The following is an 18,882-nucleotide window of genomic DNA, read 5'->3' as shown; positions in this document are numbered from 1 at the left end:
CCTTGGAGCTTCCATCAAACGGACATGGGAGGAGCTCAGGGTGAATTTGTTTCCCCTTTCTGGCACAGGCAGTAAATCTGGTACCAAAATCTGCACGTTCCTCAAAACCTATAATAGACCTTGAAAAGCCCCCAGAGATCCCTGCGCCTTATCGTTATCCCTGGGACTGCTGCTGTATTTCTTTACAGCCTGTCACTGGCACTTGCAACACCCAAGAGAGAGACTAGTTCTGCAGCAACAGAGACTTCACGAAATAAAACCACTATATTTTTCACTAGTTCTAAGCAAGCCCGGTGCCTGGCACGTGTTAAAAATGAGTGCCTCAAGCCTGCACACCCTGCAGAGAGCCCTGACCACAAGCGTGGCTCAGCCCCTTACCTGGCACACTGATGGGAAGGGTTTCACAAAAGCCACCTTCTGTCTGCTCCACTCCAAAATCATCGCTATCTGAGGAGCTGGGTGTGTTGAGAAATCCACCAGTACAATACTAGGTGTGGCTTTTCTTTGCAACTGTAGTCTAAGCGATTTGCTTCTGAGATCTGAGAGCTTCCCATTTTGCTTTTTCTCTTGACAGTGCTGAAGCTATGCTTTTTTTGTACACACTAAGCCTCCTCTTAAAGAGAAGGCAGATCTCACAGTAGTGCAGATTTTACCTTGCACATAAGGTTTGATTTGCTTCTCTGTGGTTACATCAGATGTAATTTGGTTTGGTGGATATTATTTTGGTGACTGTTCTTTTTCAGAACTGTGTAATCATATGGAGGCAGCTTTTGATCTGTTTAGCGTATAATTAAGCTGTATCTATTGCTGTCTTTCTTCTACAGAATAAGCAAGTAAACGAAGGAATGAAAACGTGCTGGGAAGAAACCAACTATTTTTTTCAACTGAGTGATAAACCCTGAGAAAAATCAGATGTAGAATTGAAGTGTTGATATAATTTCTAGTCTATCAGAATTAATCTCCTCCTCAAATCTTAGTGTACAAGATCCATGCAAACAAGCTAAGGAAAGATTAATTATTTTAAAATTGTTGTAGGACTTAGTGGGAAATACAGTAATTGTAGGGGTATAACTCCATAAGGCTGTGGAGTTGTATGTTTAATAAGCAGCTATTTAATTATACATTGTGTTGGGTATTTTAAAATATGCAATGTAATTACAGGGCTGCATACTAAAAGTAATCTTTAAACTGAGGAACCCATCTTAAGTTTCCCAAAGTTATTTTGCTGCATTATCTGCCAACTCAAATTACTCTTTAACCAATAGTATAATCCAGTCTCAACATTGTCCATGAAACCCCTGTGTATTTTAAAAATGGTATGTCCACATAACATATCCATTCCTCCTACTGGTTAAGCAGAAGTATCTTTCTGGAATTCAGATGAACATATATGTATGCAGGCATAAAAGCCCTACAAAAGTAGGAAATAAAAATAGTCTAAATCCCGTTCTTGATCACCTTATTTTTCTTTCTGTGCTCTTCTTATGGCACAAGCATGCTCTTGCAGGTGTCCAGTTACTGTGTCCTGAAGACTGATTCATATGACTCATCCAGTGTGTCTAAGAGACATCCACCCTATTGATGCAATTTCTCACATTTCTGCTGAAATTAAACAAGCACAGCTGCAGCTTGTCCTTTAAATATTCTTAAACTTGCTCTCTGTTCAGATTTTCTATGGATATAACTATTTGTAAGGTTTGGGTTTTGTCCTGTATTTTTCTGGAACAGTTATCTCTTGACAGAAAAAGAAAAGGGTGGTGGGGGCTGGGGAGTGGGTAAGTTTTACCATGGAGAAGGAAAAGTTTCTGTATGAGAGAGAAGTCTTGATACGCAATCTGTTTGCTGGGGGTGGAAAAAACAAACCTACAAGCTAGTAGTCAAATACTTATAAATTTTCAAAAATAATAGTATGGCACACAGTATCAAATAACACAGGTAATGCTAGTACAAACTTTTAGCGTGGATTTTGTATCATTAGAGCTGATGTGTATATGTATATCCTGGTATATCAATGTACTTGCATAGCCTTCCTATACTGGAATATGCTGTAATACCAGCATAAAGCACCTAATATCCATACATAGAAATTTATGGCATGCTATACCAGTTCAATTAAGTAGCTAAGTAGCATCACCTGTGCTGCCAAATTTGCACTAGTAGTCTTGTTCAAGGTACAGACAGAGCTGCAGTTAAAGACAAATCCTATTCATGTTGTCATTAGAGTAATTCTCCCTGAGGATTAATTAGAAGAACTATTATTTATTTTACAATTTTGGGTGATGCATTGAGATTTCATACTGAATAGCGTTCATTCAAGTACTTGCAATCAAGGATCTCAATGTCTTTTCATAACATTTTCTTTTATTTTCATTGATCAGAGAAGGTCCTGAGGATGTTGAAAAGAAAAGTCTCTTTTGCCACCACCCCGCTTCTTTTACCACATACTGACTTTTCCAAGGTAAGCTTTGGCAACGTAAAGAATAAAAGATTACTCTTATCCTTGGTACCTTTTTCAAGCCACAGCCCAAGATAGAAAATTACTAGTTTCCTGTCTGATCTAAACTGCTAGCTTTTACATTGGATTTCGTATTTCATATTTTTTGTATTTCTACTAGGGTGAAAGTGGTAAAGTTATGCTGTATATACTTGGCTTGTTGTCTGTCCTTGAAGTGGCAGATATCTTGGAGAAGAGACCACCCCCTAACCAAAGAATGATCTTTTCAATTCAGATTTTTTTGGAATCATAGTTTGTTGCACTGTTTTTATATTAATAAAAAAAAAATCCCAATATTACATGCATATATGATACAACAGCCTTGGTTTTGACTCAATGACACCAGAGAACAAATGCAGTAGCTCAAATGCCTTGTACTACCCTTCTCACAGTTCCTCATCTCCTGCACTGTGCAGGTAGTATTATTTTAAAAACAGATGGGAACTCGGGAGGTGTCTCTGATCTTTCACCTGTACTTTAAAAGAGAAACTGCATAGTTCTTATCTGAAAACCCCTGGTGATTTTTTAATGGATGCTCGTTTAGGAACACTGAAAGAAAGAAATATTCTAATTGGTTTTGTTTTTCAGCTGAAGAGTAGTTTGTTTCTATGTTAAATGAAGTAGTGAAAACGAATAGTATGCCATCTGGCTAGCCTACCCGGGTACTTTACCGGGAGGTTTTCAGCTGTTCTCTCTGCCAGTTTTCAACTTCTTAAGTCCTATATTACTGATGTACTTTCTTTACCCAATTGTTCTTCCCTGTGTAGGAATCACCTTATTCCTTGAACTGAATCAGAGTTTTAAAAATCTGGCTCTCTTTTGCGAAGATCTTCCCTGTCTGTTGTTGCTATTACTTATCCTCTAAATTAGAAAATCTCTAGTGTTTCCAGCATTCACAGTAAATTAGTTATGCAGAGGAACAGGCCTCCATGTTAACTGTGAAGCTGATATTCTCAGGGGACAGGATAACATTGAATAGTCTTAATATGTACCAGTGAGCTCTCATTCTTAGAACAGATTGTGACTGGAAGGAAGGGTTTAGCTGCTTTTCAAGTGCTTGGAAAGATGTCATATGTTTTTCTTTAGATTACTTTTTTCTGCTTCAGTTTCTCAAAGGAAGAACATACTGCAAAAATATAAAAACATTTGACATAGCTGGGAAGGTAATGATGTAAATATTTCATTAAAATAAAATATTTATTCCTGGTTTCCGACTTTCAGTATTATTTTTAGTATAAAACATAAATGTTTGTTCACAAGTCGTTTTGGAAAGAACGGTGAATATATAAATGACAGCAGACTTGTGAAGACACATTCATATGACTATCTGGTTATTCTGTTTGTTATTTACTATTTACTTTGAATGTGCACATACAACCCTAATCATAGCTCACAGATGTGCTTTCTGAGCATGATGTAGATAGATAATACAGAGAATTCCTTGTGCCAAACAGCTTACAAACTAAATCCACATCATGTTACTCAACATGCAGTCAGGAAATAGAAATGCTATCATGGAAATTAACTGACCTGTCACACAGTACAAATAGCATAGTTATGTAGATTGAATGACTGGCAGATGCTGCATAAAGTGTATTCACATAAACAACTTATCAAATAATTTTGAATAACACAGAAAGGCATTCTCCCCAAGCTAAATTCATCAGATACTGAGCATTCTAGCTATAGCTAGCAGACACAGGTTTTTAAGAGGTATCCTTTAAGCCAGGGGTCCTCAGACTTTTTAAACAGGGGGCCAGCGCGCAGATGAAGTGGCAGGCAGTCATCTGCAGCTGCTTGGTTCCCCCCCCCCCTCCCCGCAACCCCTGGCAGGGGGGCGGGGGGGGTTCTGTAAATACCAGGGGCCCGATTGAGGACCCTGGGGGGCCATATCCAGCCCGCAGGCCATAGTTTGAGGACCCTTGCTTTAAGCATTTAAAAAGACAAGTGGGACACTTAACACACTTTTAAAACACCAAGAAACTGGAAAACTGGAGAAAAATAAAAAAAGAGCAGTAAAGAGTTAACAGCAAACTGCAAAAAGCATCTCCAGTAACAAGGACTCCATCAAATATAGATGCAAGGTAAAAAAGAACAACAAAATAAATCATTGCCCTACTTAAAAAATAAAGATAGATTGGTTAGCAAGTAGCAGGGTGGCTAAGTAGTTGCTTTGTCTGGTTTTACAGGGGAGGCAGATGGAGATCTACTAAATCTGGGATTGTTTCCCCAGAGGCAGTAACAGGGAAGCTAGATACCTGGTTATAAAATGTCAAATTCCCTTAGAGGAACTGAAACTCAAGACACACATATAGCTGTGAGTTTTAAATTGAGTAAAGAAATCAAAGAAGTTTCAAAAGCCTTTAAAAACCCACTTGATCCAGAAACAACTCTAAAGAACTCTTTTACTGGGGAAAAAAAAAAAAAACCAACAAAAAACCAAACCACAAAACCAAAACAGGTGACAAACAAGGAACTGCATGCCAGTGGGGAAAACTCTTACAGTCTTTTGAAGCAATGTTGTGAGAAAATACCAGGAAAATCTCAGTTTGATTAGGGACAGAGACATGGATTCAGGCATGGAAGATCATACTTCAGTCATCAGAGGGACTTTCTTCACCATACTTTTTCTATGCATGAAAGTAAGTGGCTAGATCTTTAGCTGTGTTTTAATAAAAACTCTGTTATTAGACATTGATTTTGAAGACCATAGAAATTAGTTGAAATTCTCAGAGGAAAAAAAAGCAAACGCATCTCAAATTTCTTCTTCACATCTACATGGTGACAAGGCTATTACTGTCTTGGAATGGGTAGAGTGCAAAGCAAACACAGAAGGCTGCCCATATTCAGTTAAAATCAAGAGAGTATGAGTTTAGAGAGTCTGGGCCAATTACCATGGGAAAGAAGACATGTTGAGGTAATAATTTAGAAACATTTCCCATTATGAGAAGAATTGGTACTTAATGGAGGGGAAATGTTGTACTAACTGTACCTGCAGTCTTGGTTTCTATGTCTGGTCTCCCATTTCTGAAGTCTTTTATTGAAACATTTCTCACCATCGATTAGGTTACTGGAGAAGTGAAACACTTAGGTTTATGCCCACAGAAGGAGACTTGTGATGTGCCTTGGAAGTACTTATTTTTGTTGTTCCTTACATTATTAGCCTTATGGGATCACCAAAAAGGCAAATCAACACTTGGCGCTAATATTAGGACACTAATTTTGTATTTTGCACAGACAACCAAAAAAACCCCAAACAAACAACAACCAACCAACCAAACAAAAAAAGCCTATATGCATACATCAAATGCCCTGTGGTGCTTAGAGGCAGCTTATCTTTGAAATGGACAATAATAAAAAATTATTGACCCTTCATTCTCATAGGAAGAACGACAGGCAAGTAGGCCTTATATAGAACAGACTAGTATGGAGAACTTGGCAGTTGCCTTGTTTTCTAGAGGAAAAAAGAAAAAGTTACTTGGATTTCTTGCATTATGTCTCTTACAGGTTTAATCACATCTGTGAGGGTGGCTTGAAGTCTCCCAGTGGTAACCTCACCTCTAATCTAATACAAAGTATCATCCAGATTTAAAATTACCATTGCCTTTAGCAGGAAACACTTCCCAGATCTTTGAATTTCCCTAACTGATTTTGGGTCACAGGCAGCCCTGAGAGGTTTGCTTGCACACACCATTCTGCGTGGATCTACTCCTTCAGTGAAAAATTTGTGTTACACAACCCACTCCCAATGGTAGATGCTTTAAAAAATCCAAACCATCCAAGTTTATTTTGGTAGAATGAAATGTAAAGTTCTGGATAAACTGAAATGATAAAAAGCAATTCTAATTCACACTTGGCATGTCATTGTCTTACTCTGCATATTTTTACTTTACTCAGGATCGGATCCCAACTCTACCTATTTTTATAAGTTGGTTTTTATGCAGCAGCTTTTGAGTAGAAATGCAGCAAATAGCAACCTCTCCTTTCCATGAGGTTCCTCAGAGTTTACAGACCTGTTATCTCTGTATAAGGTCTCCTTAGTTAAATGGTCTTGTTGCTCACACCACTTTTACAGTTGTCTTGATATTCTTCAGCTCCTAGGAAATAATAATTGTACAACAAATCTGTAATTTCATAACTTCTAGTGTGCTTTCAGAGTTAGAGAGAGATGAAACGTGAGATTTTGGTAATACAAATTTTTCACCTTTCCCACCTATACTGTCTTCTAGAGCACAGTGGAAGACTTAACTGAAATGCTTTATAAAGATGTTTACAGTTATGGGTTAAATGATGCTGTTTCTGATGAGAAAGTTCTTTCAATGACAGATCCAAGATACACTTTCACATAAAGTGTTCAAAACCATATACAATTATCTATCTGCCATTACATCTCTCTGTAGGGGGTTGATGGTTAGCATTCACTGAAATATAATTTCTTTTGTAAAAAGTAATTAATAAGCCTACTGAACAGTAATGTATTTGTTCTGAAGACTGTCATAGTATTCACAGGGGTTCTTAAACATTTTCATCTAAACAACAAATATGGTGCATGGTCATTGTAGACCACCTTTCAATTTGAGATTGAATAACATCTCTATGGCAACTACAACAACTGCTTACATAGGAAAATAATATTGTGTGAACGTAATATTCTTAGTTCTTTACAATAGGACTTAACAGTTGGACATGAAGAGAAAATTGCTTATGTGTTTTTTTTTCCGGTCCTGACATATTTTGAGATTTCTGAATGTATTTTGGAGACTGTTATACTAGATTACATGAAGTTTGTCTTGAAAAGGGCTACAAGATAGACGAAAGATAATCAAATATTAAAATGTTGGATGTTGCTAGTGTGTGATCATACATGGATGTTCCTTTGCAAGGTAATCTGACCCCAAATCCTGCCAGCCTGGTTTTTTTTTGGTTTTGGTTTGCCTTTTTTTTTTTTTTTTTGTGAGCTCAGTTACAGAAGAGGTTGTGTACACTCACAGTTCCTCTACCATTAGTCCAATGTTCCCACCTTAAGTGGCAGATTGTTCCTACTGTGTCATCTACTTGGTGTCTACAGATTCAGACAAACTCAGAATTTTTGGGAAAAAATAAATGTGTCCTGTTTTCAGCTTCTCTTTCTTTTTCTCTCTGTAGGAAACATCAGCAAATCTTTCAAAACCACTTAGTGATGCTTCGGAATTTAGATTTCTTTTGAGCAAGAAGGTTTTGGTAGGTAAAGCACCAGAAAAATGGCTATATTCATGTTTTCATGGGATGATTAATTCAAACTCTGAAAATTTCCTGTCTTGACTTATAAAAGAACTTATTGAACGTGAAACTGTAAACAAGGTATGATGCAATTCTTAATGGTATTAAGTAGCGCTTCTCTTCTCCAAAAGCTGAAATTAAAATACAGCAGTAAGAAGTTTTTCTCCAATCTTAAATGATCTTGTTTTCCTTTCCAGAGAAGAACATCAAATTAAGTACCACAGGTTTACCCTATATGCATCATGGCATATTTGAATGATAACATTCAAATTATAAAAACTGATACTGTAAAAGTGTTTGTACTTACATTTGTACTGATTTTAATGTTTGTCATATATATAATGTTTTCTAAGTACACTTACAAAAATTGATGCTTTTTAGTGTAATGATTGTATTTAAGATACAGTTTTGTATAGTTTTACAAAACAGAACTTACTAGCAATGCTTACTGTTTTGCACTGCTCACAGGCAGGCTGACAAAGCCAAAGATTTGGGAGTCTTACCAGCCATTTCTTTAAATTTAGGAAGTTTAACAGAGTTTAAAAAAACCAGAGACCCTTGACCACCAGAAACTGAAGGGGGGCAAGAAAAGGAAGAGGGACGTTGTTTCAGCTAGGGTTTTTTTCTGTTGTTGTTGTTTGTTTCTTGGTGGTTTTTGTTTGTTTGTGGTTGGGATTTTTTTTTGTGTTTTGAAAGCTGTTGCTTCCAGGACGTAGCTGTGGTGCTTCTGGCAGGGCAAGTCCCAGAGGAATGGGAAAATGCTGAGGCAACGGCGATCGGCCACCTCTGGGTTAGCCCAGGGAAAATAAACACGCTGTGCTGCCGGAGGAGGCTACTTCCAACAACTGCCGGTTTCGCCCTCTCTCGCTGAAAGACTCCCGGGGCCCCGCAGCGCGGCGAGGCCGGGGTAGCGGCCGGGCCCCCCGCCATCGCCCCGGGCTGGCCCCTCAGCGGCGGGCGGGCGCTGCGGCAGCACCTCGGCGACGGAGCGAGCGAGCCGAGGGCAGCGCTCACAACTTCAGGCGGTTCAGCCCTCACACAGACGCTGCGCTCGAACGCCCGGGAGCCGGCGGCGGGGCCCCGGCCCGCAGCGCTGTCACAGGCCGCCCCTCAGGGCAGGCGCGGCGACGACGCTTCCCCTCAGCCGGGTAAGAGACGCGGCCACAGGTGCAGCGGCTCCTCCCGCGCCCGGCGCGAGCGCGCGGGCTCCGCCCCCGCGGGCGACCCCCCAGCCCGCACGCGCCCCACCTGAGCCCGCCGAGGCGAGGCGAGGCGGGGCGGTGCGGTGGTGGCGGGGAGGGCCACCGGGGCCGGGCGGACGCATGCGTCGGGACGGCGGCAGCGGGCGAGCCGCCGGGGTCCGGGAGTCGCGACGCGCTCGCCTCGGTCCCGCCGGAGCGGGGCTGCCGCGCCCGCCCGCGCCGCTTCCCTCCTTCCATCTCGCCGGTGGCTGAGGTAAGGGGCGGGAGGTGTCCCGGGGCTCGGCAGGTGCCGGCGGGGACCTTGCTCAATGTCACGGCGCGGCGGGTGGGCGCGGAGGAGCTGGGGCGAGCGCTCTGCGCCGGGGGTGCCCAGCCCGGCCGCGGGGCACGGCCGTAGCCCGCGGTCAGAGCCCGTCCGGGCCGCGCGCGCCGCCGGGCAAACTTCGCCGGCGGGAAGCGGCGCCGCAGGTAGCGGCCGGAGCGGCGGGGAGCGGCGGCGCGGCGGGCCCCGGGGCTTTATCGGCGCCTCTCGCAGCGGCAATTGTTTCCAGAAAAGATAAGGCGCCTCTAAATAGGTCAGGGTCTTCAGCAGTGCATGAGATTTGCGTAACAGTTCTCCTTACCTTGGAAAGGTGCGGGGCTTCTTTTCCTGGGTTTCGAGGCTACATGGAGCTGTTCTTAGTGCATACCCAGCGACTTTTTTTTTTTTTTTTTTTTTCTTAAGAAAAAGTTGCATGAGAATAACTTGGCTTTCTCGTTGCATAAATCACGACGACTTTGGGAAAGTAAATTTCTTCAGCAAAGGAGGCATTAACCCACATGGAGGAGTCATCCTTGATGAGCTAATTACCCATGATAAGCATAAGTGCTTGGCATAGCAAGCTTCATAATCATAAACCTGTGGAGGGTGGTGGCATGCTCGAAATGTTAAACTTTAAGTCCTGGTGACAGTATGTTTCAAAGCATATAAAGGAGAGGTGGGTGCAAGGTTGTCTGTGAGTACAGATGTGAAATTTTCTTGTTTCAGAGGAATTGTCAGACTGATCATGCACATGTGAATGCTCATGTTTGTTTTCTGTTGATTTTTGATTCTAAAACGAACTAGAGAACTCTCCATGGGTTTTAAAACTTCTGGATGCTAGGTCTTTATTGTTAAGCTTGAATAGAAAAGTCTGTAAATGGAAAAGTTGGAGAAGTATGGCACTGTGAGCACTCAGAAGTTTAAATAAATCTTCAAAGCGAACACTCAACTGCAGCTAATTACTGCTTACAGGAGAAGGGAGATTATAGTTTTATTTCCCATCCTCTTTGCTGCTACTTCAGTGATGTCTTTTACAAAGTATAAAAACAAGGTGAAAAACAAGTCCTTTTTTATTGTCTGGAACCTGTAAGTTTTCTTATCTGAATGAAACACAATATGATGTGGTAGCATAAAAACCTGAAGCTGATGGGGATGCGTCTGTGTGATTGCAATAGATGTAGATGAAGCATTATTGCTGGTCCAGAATGAGAGGTAATGGTAGGGCACTGGTGAGACACCTAGGCTGGTGAATGCAGGGAGGATGTACTCTTTGAAGCTTCTGCCTCTCGTGGCAGCACTGTGCTCAACCAGTGGACGCAGCTGCCCCATGCCCTGTTACTTCAGTTCTGAAAAGGGGAAAAAGGTGTCTCTTTGCACAGTCCAGAGCTGACACTAGATGGATTTGAGTGGGTTATGCTGCTTCTCCTTTTCCAAATAAGCAATCTTGCTATTCCTTCCAACTCACCAGGTCAGTGGACTGCTTACAGGGAGGGACGAGGGTTTTCTTCTTTCTTCTTTTTTGGTTGCTAAGGTGTTTCTCCATGGCTGCAAACTTTTTTCCTGGTGTTTGTTCTCACCACATGAATTTTCTGTACTTCAAACCTTTTCCAGTGAGCCTGGATTGATGTGACTGTGTGAACCCTGAAGGCAGAAGAGAAATTGGGACTTGCGGATTTGGTCATGTTACTAGCTTCTTTTTCTGTTGTTTGATTAAATAATCTTTGAGGTAGTAAGAAATTAGAAAGGAAACAGTCCTTACATGATATCTCCAATAAGTTACCAAGTTCCTGTGTCTTTTCCCCAATTAGTAATACAATAGATGCTTGGTTAAACTTAAAATTATTAAGACAAACTAGCTGTTATGAAGAGATTGTACTGTCTTGCCTCTTTCCACACTAGCTGGAGCTGTCCATCACCCCTGTGCTTTGTCCGCACTGCGCACTTTCTCACCAGGGATGAATGTATTCACATCAGCATCAATCTCTCTTAACCAACTGTTCTCAGCTGTCTGCATCTTTTTTTCCTTCCTACTTGAGTGCAGTTGCTCAGGGATAAGGTGGTATAAAAGCAAGAAAAAGCCCTGTGGAAGATAATCTTTTGGGGGAGTGTAGGCTTGTTAGTTACTTAGCCCCAAGATTTCTGACAGCAATGAGGATTACTGTATAAACCATGACATGCTTAACCATCATTGCAGTCTTTGCTCTTCAGGTTATCTCAAGGGACTGTGGTTTGAGAATATTTGCTTTAAGACTTTAAGAGTTTATGAAATGAGGCATTAATATTATTTTTAAAATGAACATATGGTACAGCTGTGGTAGTCTCCAGTCCTGAAACATTCATCAGGCTGTGGTGGGATGTAACAGAGTACAGAACTGGAGTGCAAGGTTCTGTCTAGTGTAGTGAAATACATTGCAAAACTTAGGTCATCTGTAGTTAATGGGAAGAAAAGATGACTTTGCAGCCTGCATAGCTTGTTTTCTGAAATTCTGCTATCATTTTGTTGTGTACTTTAAAACCATTGAAATTCCTTGAATGTCAGCTTGTAGCAGAAAAATATCTTGGTCCTGTAACTTTCTAGTTTCACTTAGAAAATTGTAGTATGCAGTATACGTCATCCATCAAGATATAAGCATGAATATCTTAACTGATGTGATCCTGTGTTACCTCTGATGCAGCGAAGGTAGAGGCACATGTTAAATGCTATAATATCCAATATCCTAGTTAACAAAGGGGGAATTTATTCAAATCTGTAGACTGCATTTGCGTCTTTTAGCCTCAGGCCGACGAATGCACAGAAAGCTGAGGGAATTACAGTAACTTCACTCTCCTGTGTGATCATAATATCCCTCTAGCTGGATAGGTTGGTAGATTTTCACCAGATGCTCTGCTTGCTTAACTTTACAGATGCAGTTCAAATGTTGGTTGAAGAGCTATTTTCTATTGTTATTTTGCCCACAAGTGTGAAACGTACGGGTTCTTTTCAAAAGTAAAATTATTTTACTGTAGCTTCACAGAGTATGCAAAATCTTACCATAGGAAGTTTATGGTTTTCATTATTTAACAAATGACAATGTTTTTTGAAACAAAACATCTAAAATATTTTGCAAATTTGTCTTAAGGATTTTTTAAATTTTTTTTTCACAAAATTGATCTGTTTTCTGATTTTTATGTAATTCACAGAGCAAACTGGGGAATTGTGACAAAAATTGTATCTGCACATTGCAGTCATTTGACGCCATTCTGTGTTGTTGAAGTGCTGTAAAACACTAACTAGTATTCTAAAATAGTTACATTCAGTGGAAGCATATATTATTAAGTAAGCATTGCTTAATTTATGGCACCAGTATTATGTTGGTAAAATTAACAAAATACTTGGTATTTTGTTTTGGTATACTGTGACTTTTAACAGCGGGAGGTCAGGGTCTTACTTTGTTTGCCAAAAACACAGTCTTGTTTTCTTATGTCCTGCAATACATCACATTTCATGATGTTGAGCTAATATTTCCGAGAGTGATGAATCATATCCATTAACTTTCACAATTTTTTTGTGTTTCTTTTCTGGTTGAGTGTTCTCATCAGATCATCTGCAATAATTCTTTTGAATTTTCCAAAATGTAAAGCATAGAGCCTTAACACTTATGTTGTACATTTTGCATGCGACTGTGATTTTTCTTATGTATTAGCTAATGCTGACATTGCTTTCTATAAACATATTAATTGACATGTTAAAAATTAATTAGAGAACCTGAGCTGCCAAGGCGTGTAAAAATAGAAGCCTTGTAAACCAATCTAAGTATATCAGTGCAGTTCCAGTCCTTCACTTATCAATATTGCTACCTTCCCAATTTGCTGCTGTTGAACTGCCAGATGGATCTTGTAATGACAGGTGGTGCTAATACACATCTAGGCATGTTAGAACTGTGCTGTTTTACATTATTGATGATTATTTGGATATGAACAAGAGAGGCTGTTATGAAAACATTGCTAAGACTTCATTCCTCAGTGAAATTATCCAGTAAGTCTTTGTTGACATCAACCTTTTTTGGTGTTAAACGTTTATAATAAGGAATTTAAGGCAGGGGGGTTAACTGGACATGAGAAGCTTTAGACACCTAAAGTTCTTTTCACCTTGCTTTATATACCTAAACTCTTCGATTACATAGCCTTCTCTGTTTGTGTTTCATATGTTTTAAAATGTCGAGTCTGCCTTGAACACAGAGACTGCACAAATAGGTTTTGGTTTACAAATAGGTGAAATGCACTTTCTTCTGTGGCAGAATGCAGGATCTGCGTAATTATGCATCGCAGTTTGCATTTTTCAAAACCTTTCCCTGGTGATTTTGCTGTGTGACAGGATGGTGGGTTATGGCATTGCTAAAATGCTATGATTCTGGAATATGCTGGACAATGTTTCATTACTCTGAGCTTTCTATTTACAAATTGTTTGGTGCAGACATGCCAGTGCTGAAAGTATGGAGGACTTGGGGCACACCTGCAACAAAGTCATTCTGCATGTGAAGTAGGGTGGTCCTGTCTCCTACAGCTCACTGAATCTTTCCAAGAGATGTCTCACAAAGTTCAAAGCCAGTCCACTGTGTGATAGTATGACGATGTTCACCCCCTTACTTGCATCTGTATGGCAGGGAAGGCAATCCTTCGAAGGCTAAGGTAAGTCTTGCGCATAAAGGAAGACTATATAACTGCTTACTACAGGCAATAAAGAACAATTCTGTACCTACCTGAAATGATAGGGTTAAGGTCAGGAAAGCAAAGTAAAATTAACTGAGGTAAAGTTTCAATTACATTGTGACATTAAAACATACTTTATGTGCTGTGGTATTTTTATGGTCTGTGAGTTTTTGAGGGCATTCTGGGAACCAAAATGCTGCCATTCTACAACTACTGTCTTCTCACGCTGAGTCGTTCATAACCAATTTACTTGATGGTGGCTGTTGTAGTGCTGATTCGCAGCAGAGGATGCCACCTACTGAATCTTTAACACTACTCAGCATTACTAAACTTGAAAGTTCTAATGAGTTTATAGCATAAGTTGTTATGGCTGTAGGCTATGTTGTTCTCTCTATATATACTTGTGCAGGTACCAGGAAGTTAAACATATGGTGGGAGATTTTGTGTAACAGCTAGTGCTGTTGAGTTTTAATTTGACACTTCTCAGTACATCCCATTTAAATACAGTAGACTATCAGGTCTCCTTAGTCCGATTACAATTTGATACAATTTCAAAGATTAATTAGTTTAAGGGTCAGTGATGTGACAGGCAGAGTTAGTACAGTATGCTTCAAAATGGCAAGAGAGGCAAAAACCCTATAGTGTGATTTTTATGGAACTTGGGTTTATTTGCATCTATCATAAATTTGAGCTTTAAAAGTAAGCTTGTTTTCCTAAGCCAGGGAGTAATATTTTTGAGCATAGAGACTCTTTGGGTATGATAGTAAGTAAACACTCTCAAAGTTCTTACTCTGCCCTATGCAGTGAGACTTCCAAAGAAGTTAGAGGAACCTGCTAATGGGATTTTATAATGGAAATGCTAATATAAGTTAGCAGAGGAGTACCTAGTCTCTATCTTTGCATGACTGCATATGACAAAAAAAAAAAACATTGCATAATCTTCCTTCCTTTAGCCACCTGCTAATAATTGCATGGTGAATCTTTGAATTGGAATTGCAAATGTAAGTGCCTAGATGCACTTAACTTTTCATTTAAAATGAGATTATTTAACACATATTACTAATTAAGAAACCCCCTTATAAGTCAGCATCAGGGCTTTACAGAAAAAGATTCTGCCATTTTCTATTTCTGCAGTCTGTTATCTGCAATGCAGGTGCAGTCTATGCCAAACAGATGCATATTTGTTAGATTTTTGGGGCCGGTACATAGTCAATACCATGTTTGATGCTTAACTTTGACCCTTATTCATCAGAGAAACAAGAATACCCATATTATAGACATTGAACAGCATTAAGACAACTTAAAAGCTGCAAAGTTAACTATTTGAAAATCAAGTAATGCCACAAAGTGTAGTCTATACAATCTTAACTGAGCCTGTTGGTGTGTATAATCATGATTCTGTGTTGGTTTTTTTTTCCCTTCTGTGGGACTCTCACCAGGCTTTGTGCACAGGATAGGTAATGCTTGCTTATGACTCTTCCTGGATTTCTTGTGCGTGGCTTATCACTTGAATGTTAGTCTGAGAATGTGGGCTTTTTCACTGGTGTTCAACCTATAGTAGCTGTGTGCTTCACAAACAGTAAAAAAAAACAACAAAAGCCCCCCTCCCCCCCCAAACCCCCAAATTAATCTTTGCAACACTTCCATGACATAAATGAATGACCTTCTCCTGACATAGCAGGGGTGCTTCATCACAAAGAGAGGTCTTCAGCAGTGTTAGATGCTCAGTTTGAGTCACGGGGACTGGTACATTAACACTTGGAATGATATAGTGCATGTTCACAGCAAAGCTTCTGTTGCCTTGAGTTGACAGCATGAGCATTCTGCAGTTCTCTAAACTAGAGCTTGCAGTTAGCAAGTTAGGCTCCCAGAAAAGGCATGTGCAATCAGTGATTGTGGAACCATTGATTTAACAACTTGCCTAGCATTACTAGAGGCTCTGTGGTAACAGATTCTGCACTGCAGCACTCAAGTGCCTTAACCTTGAGAGAATCTTTTTTTCTTGCAGTATCCCTCTTTTCTTCCAACTTCTACAGCAAATGAGGTAGGTTGTTGGTTTTTTTTTTTTTTCAGGGGGTAGCTGTTCTTATGGCTTACATTGATTTGACTCATGTCCAGTCTCTGAGGAGAGGGAAAACATGATCTTGTAATTTAAAGAGCCTACTAACTATTTTTAAAAAAAGCAAGTTATACAATTTGTAAATTCTGCCCTAAGGAATGATGGTAAATCTTGAATTGTTCACAGCTGCTTTTCAAATGTTTAGATTCAGAGCCCGGCTTCTGGATCTTATGGAATGATTAAGAAGTGAACTTCATACTATTGTGTGATACACCAGAAGGCTGCACTGCCAGTCAGTGAGACCTGGACAGGCTGAAGACTTGGGCAAAGGGGAACCTAACGAAGTTCAACAAAGACAAGTGTAAGGTTCTCCACCTAGGGAGGAGCAACCTCATACACCAGTATGGGCTAGGGGTTGACTTGCTGAAAGGCAGTTTTGCAGAGAAGGACCTGGGAGTTCTGGTGGGCAGCAAGTTGCCTATGAGCCAGCAGTGTGCCCTGGCGGCCAAGAAGGCCAATGGGATCCTGGGCTGCATTAGGAGAAGCGTGGCCAGCAGGGCGAGGGAGGTGATCCCCTCTGCTCTGATCTGGTGAGGCTGCATCTGGAGTATTGTGTCTAGTTCTGGGCTCCCCAGTTCAAGAGAGGTGGGGAACTACTGGAAAGGGTCCAGTGGAGGGCTACGCAGATGATGAGGGGACTGGAGCATCTCCCTCACGAGGACAGGCTGAGAGGGCTGGGCCTGTTTAGCCTGGAGAAAAGAAGACCGAGAGGGGATCATATCAATGTCTACAAATATCTTAAGGGTGAGTGTCAAGAGGATGGGGCCAGGCTCGTTGCAGTGGTGCCCAGCGACAGGACAAGGGACAACGGGCACAAACTGCAACACAGGAACTTCCATCTGAACATGAGGAAGCAATTCTTTTCTTTGAGGGTGACAGAGCACCAGAACAGACTGCCCAGAGAGTCTGTGGAGTCTCCTTCTCTGCAGACATTCAAAACCCACCTGGGCACAATTCTGTGCAGCCTCCTCTAGGTGAACCTGCTTTAGCAGGGGGTTGGACTAGATGCTCTCCAGAGGTCCCTTCCAGCCCTGACCTTTCTGTGTTTCTACAGGGAATAGCATTAGAGGCTTGATACGCATTGTCTGAGTTTCACTGGTATTTGCTCAGATATCGTCAGATCACACTCTGGAGAACTTCAGCACATTCTTTTAGACGGGTGACATCGGAAGCAGCAGAACCTTGTTACAGTTTTGGGCAACCAAAATGGAGTTATGGCACTCCTAGTCCCATAGGTAATATGAAATATATGAAGTACTCTAACATATGGGTAGGCATGTTTGGTGCTGTTGCCTTATTCTATGTAGTATTAAACTGCTCCAAATTAATATCTGTTGTCTGCAAATGTATAAAATACATTTTGAAGATGGAAATTGCTCTTCTCAGATGTATCTGAGACTGCTGTAGCTTTACTGATCTAGATTTGAGTAAGTTATAAATCCACTGTACTGGGAACCTCTTCTTTATTACAGGCAGGTAACACATGCTGTGGAGCAAGTGGTATTCCTGAAAGGCTAGACAAGAGCTGCCTACACTGTGGCAATTCCTTTCACTTTAAAACAGATTTGTGAAAACATTTCAAGTTTGATTATGAGGTCTTTTCTCAGCATGTGGGTTAGGCTCACCAACTTAAGAAAGCTACAAAAATATCTTAAGAAACCATAGAATAGAGCTTTTCAAACTTCATCAAGCATCAAAGAAAGTTGCGTTGATGGTCAGTAATAACAAAAGTTGACAGAAATAATGTTAAAATTTGATTATATTGTCAACTTCTTAATTTGGTTATTTTGTAAACTGTGTTGCAGTGCCATATGTTAACTCTGTAAATTTGATGAGCCTCAATTGTCCCCTTCATAATTACAATTTATCATGTAACTCAGGATGGGGAGGAGAAAGTGAGAGGCAGACAGAACAGGAATACTATACTACTTGTTTTTAACTCTTTCAGTGAATTTGCATTAGCTAATATTTCTACATACAATTTTTTGGCAGCTTGTTGTTGCAGTTTTTAAACTGGAAAAACTTCTGCCCTTGAAGGAACCCCATGGACATCTTTTATTTGTAGCTTTCTGATGCTTTTCATCTTGCTTTTTTAACTGTAAATTAGAATCTTGATCAAGTTTTTGTATCATAGTTTTGTAAGAAAGGATTTAAATTTTCTTCTCCATCCGTAAAGTGGACGTCTAGATCTTGAACAAAGATAGGAAAACGTCCTCCTCTTTCAGAGGAAAACATTTATGCTAATCTGATTTGGTGAATGTTTTTTTTTTTTTTAAAAAAAGGCATACGCTGGCATTAAACCCTGATGACATGACACAGAAGGGCTGCAAGGAGCCTGTGGCCAACAGGAGTATGTGTGGCTTGTAATCTCTACATGCAACATTGTGGCTGCTTCCTGCCTCATGTGCTGCGCACAGTTATCAGAGGGTTATTTTACCATGTGGTTGTGATAATTATGGGAAATGTCATGGGGAGTTAGGAGTCAACAGCATGTTTTGTGTTGAGGGTCTTGGCAGACTTGCTTTTGTATACTGCTGCCATATAAATGTGTTTGTAATATTAACATGGTATTTTTTATGAAGTGGCTCTTGCTTCTATAGAACTGGAGATCACATTTATGTGACACTGTGTCAAAGTTTAGGATGTTTCTGATTATTTTTTTGACTACATTCCTGTCATTTATTGTTCTGTTGCTGTGCTGCTGCTTCCATCTTATGAGAACCCTCAGCTTCCTTTCATGTCAATGACTTGTTGCAAAAACCATATATATTTTAAAATTACTTGAGGTTGAATTAGCCGGCTTTGGGCCATGGAAATA

At 40.4% G+C, this 18,882-nt stretch overlaps 1 protein-coding gene across 1 annotated transcript in view; it reads left to right on the top strand.

The window, feature by feature from the left end:
* Positions 1–8,958: 8,958 nt before the first annotated feature.
* ZNF385B (zinc finger protein 385B) overlaps positions 8,959–18,882 on the top strand; it is a 168,765-nt gene continuing 158,841 nt past the window's right edge. Inside the window, exon 1 of the mRNA XM_037397197.1 lies at positions 8,959–9,208. The gene's annotated coding sequence lies outside the window, so the exon portion shown is untranslated. The remainder of the gene's footprint in view (positions 9,209–18,882) is intronic.

This window comes from Falco rusticolus, chromosome 8 (genome assembly GCF_015220075.1).
Source record: "Falco rusticolus isolate bFalRus1 chromosome 8, bFalRus1.pri, whole genome shotgun sequence".
Lineage (NCBI taxonomy): Eukaryota > Metazoa > Chordata > Aves > Falconiformes > Falconidae > Falco > Falco rusticolus.
This window is presented reverse-complemented; position numbering and strand designations above follow the sequence as displayed.